The sequence below is a fragment of the Triticum aestivum genome, chromosome 5A (assembly GCF_018294505.1).
Source record: "Triticum aestivum cultivar Chinese Spring chromosome 5A, IWGSC CS RefSeq v2.1, whole genome shotgun sequence".
Taxonomy (NCBI): domain Eukaryota; kingdom Viridiplantae; phylum Streptophyta; class Magnoliopsida; order Poales; family Poaceae; genus Triticum; species Triticum aestivum.
This window is the reverse complement of record NC_057806.1, coordinates 655,413,477-655,417,108: the sequence shown is the minus strand read 5'-3', so window position 1 is coordinate 655,417,108 and position 3,632 is coordinate 655,413,477.

The window sequence follows — 3,632 nt, the reverse complement described above, 5'->3', positions numbered from 1 at the left end:
AGGCCAAACTCCAGGCCGGCCCACCCCCTGCGTACTAACCCACTCCCCCCGAAACCCTAGCGGCCCCTCCCCACTTCCCCCACAATCCTTCCCCACGACCGCCCCCACTCCCTCTCCCTCGCCCCCCCCCGATCTGGATCGGGGGAAACGACGACCCCCCCGCCCGGATCGACCCATCGCGCCGCCTCGACCACTCCTCGCTGGATGCCTCGCCGTCCTCTCCGTCGACGCCGGCATCGCCGACTCGCCCCTGTCCTCCTTCTCGCCCCGTGCGGAGGACGCAGTTCCTACACCGCGCCTTCGACCCCGCGTCGGACGCCGCCGTCCTCTCCGTCGTCGGTGCCGCCCCGCCGGACCTCCCCGAGCCCACTGCCAGTGCCCTACGGCCCCGCAGTGAGCACCTCCCTCGCTCTCCCCATCCTTGTCGCCCGTCCCGGCCACAGCGCGCCTGCCTCACCTTCTACTCGCCGCTGCAGTGCCCGGGCGTGCACTTGCCACGGCCACGCACGGCCGCGCCCCCCCTCATGCAAGGGCCTCGTCCCGGTTCTCGACTGCTCGCTCGACCGACCGCGCTCCGGCACCCGCTGTCGCCGCACCCATGGCCCTCGCGCGCCTCGCGCCCGCGCCTCCTTCCCTGGCCTCGCCCAGGCCACCTCCGCCTCCGTCGGACCGCGCCGGAACGCGCTCGCCGCACCTCGACCTGCTGCTGACGCTACCCGTCATCGCCCGGCTCCACCCGCCGTCGCCCTGCTTCCGCCCTACGGCGGCCCTGCCGCTGCTCCATGCCGGTGCGCCAACCTGCCCCCCTCGTTCCCTGCGGTCGCCCTGCCATGGCCGCTGGGGCCGAGCGCTTGTTCGGGTTCGCTCCAGGCGCTGATGCCCGCTAGCGCTCGCATGACCACGCCCATTAGCCCGCTTTGGCCCTTGGGCCTATGACGAGTGGGGCCCGCCCCAGAACGTGATTAAAATAAAATAAAAATAAAATTAATCAATTAATTAAGAATTAATTAACTTAATTAATTTTGATTAATTAAACTAAACCAACTAATTAAGCCTAACTAATTAACCTAAACCCTAATTAACTAAAACAGTCAATGACGGGGGGTCCCACCCCTATTGACCAGTAAAACGTTGACTGGTCAACTGGGTCCCTCTGGCCCACCTGTCAGTCACTAGGTACACTTTTGTGTACACTATGCTGGGTGCGCCTAACAATTTAGCAATTATTCTCGAATTAAAAATAATTCCAGAAATTAATAAAATCTTTAGAAAATCATATCTTTTAATCCGTAACTCGGATTAAATTGTTTTCTACATGAAAGTTGCTCAGAACAACGAGACGAACCCGGATACGTAGCCTGTTCGTGCGCCACGCATCCCTAGCATAGCAAACACGCAACTTTCCCCCTCCGGCTCCTCTGCCCGAAAACGCGAAACACCAGGGATATTTTCCCGGATGTTTCCCCCCTTCACCGGTACCACCTCATACCGCATTAGGGCACACCCAGCATCACGCTTTGTCATGTCATGCATCACTATGCATCTGTTTGCTTAATATTTATAGTTTCTTCCCCCTCTTCTCTCACTAGACACCGAGACCGACGCCGCTGCTACCTAGTACGACTACGGTGTTGATGACCCCTCTCTCTTGCTAGAGCAACCAGGCAAGCCCCCCCCCTTGATCACCAGATATCGCCTACTCTTCTCTATACTGCTCGCATTAGAGTAGTGCAGCATGTTACTGCTTTTTGTTAATCCTATCCTGATGTATAGCCTGTCCTTGCTACTACTGTTGTTACCTTTACCAGCAATCCTAATGCTTACTATAGGATGCTAGATTACCATCAGTGACCCTACACTCTTTTCCGTCTGCCATGCTATACTACTGGGCCATGATCACTTCAAGGGGTGATCACGGGCATATACTATATACTTTGCACTGTTACATTACCTGTGGTACTGTTCGGCGTTGGGGGCTGAAGGGGCAGGTGGCTCCATCCCGGTAGAGGTGGGCCTGGGTTCCCGACGGCCCTCGACTGTTACTTTGTGGCGGAGCGACAGGGCAGGTTGAGACCACCTAGGAAAGAGGTGGGCCTGGCCCTGGTCGGCGTTCGCGTATACTTAACATATTTAATGAGATCTTGGTATTTGATCTGAGTCTGGCCACTGGCCTATACGCACTAACCATCTACGCGGGGACAGTTATGGGCACTCGACGTCGTGGTATCAGCCGAAGCCTTCGTGACGTCAGCGACTAAGCGGCGTGCGCCGGATTGGACTAGAACGCCTGCTAGGCTAGGTCTGCTTCCGGCCGCCCTCGCAACGTGCAGGTGTGCAATGGGCGATGGGCCCAGACCCCTGCGCCATAGGATTTAGACCGGCGTGCTGACCTCTCTGTTGTGCCTAGGTAGGGCTGCAGTGTGTTGATCTTTCGAGGCCGGGCATGACCCAGGAAAGTGTGTCCGGCCAAATGGGATCGAGCGTGTTGGGTTATGTGGTGCACCCCTGCAGGGAAGTTAATCTATTCGAATAGTCGTGATCTTCGGTAACAGGATGACTTGGAGTTGTACCTTGACCTTATGACAACTAGAACCGGATACTTAATAAAACACACCCTTCCAAGTGCCAGATACAACCGGTGGTCGCTCTCTCACAGGGCGACGAGGGGAGGATCATCGGTTAGGATTATGCTATGCGATGTTACTTGGTGAACTTACCATCTACTCTCTTCTTCTGCTGCAAGATGGAGGTTACCAGAAGCGTAGTCTTCGAAAGGACTAGCTATCCCCCTCTTATTCCGGCATTCTGCAGTTCAGTCCACATATGATACCCTTATTCCATTTGATACCAATCCATACATATGTAGTGTAGCTCCTTGCTTGTGAGTACTTTGGATGAGTACTCACGGTTGCTTTTCTTCCCCTTTTCCCCTTTCCTATATCCGATTGCTGCAACCAGACGATGGAGCCCAGGAGCCAGATGCCACTGTCGATGACGACTACTACTACTCGGGAGGTGCCTATTACTACGTGCAGCCCGCTGACGGCGACCAGGAGTAGTTTAGGAGGATCCCAGGCAGGAGGCCTGCGCCTCTTTCGATCTGTACCCCAGTTTGTGCTAGCCTTCTTAAGGCAAACTTGTTTAACTTATGTCTCTACTCAGATATTGTTGCTTCCGCTGACTCGTCTATGATCGAGCTCTTGTATTCGAGCCCTCGAGGCCCCTGGCTTGTAATATGATGTTTGTATGACTTATTTTATTTGTAGAGTTGTGTTGTGATATCTTCCCGTGAGTCCCTGATCTTGATCGTACATGTTTGCATGTATGATTAGTGTACGATTAAATCGGGGGCGTCACACTCCCCTCCCATGACACTCCTCCCTCTCCCTGTGCTTGGCGAAGCCCTGCCGAGATCACCATTGCTTCCACCACCACGCCGTCGTGCTGCTGGATCTTCATCAACCTCTCCTTCCTCTTGCTGGATCAAGTTGGAGGATACGTCTTCCCAACCGTATGTGTGTTGAATGTGGAGGTGCCGTCCGTTCGGCGCTAGGTCATCGGTGATTTGGATCACGACGAGTACGACTCCATCAACCCTGTTCGCTTGAACGCTTCCGCGTGCGATCTACAAG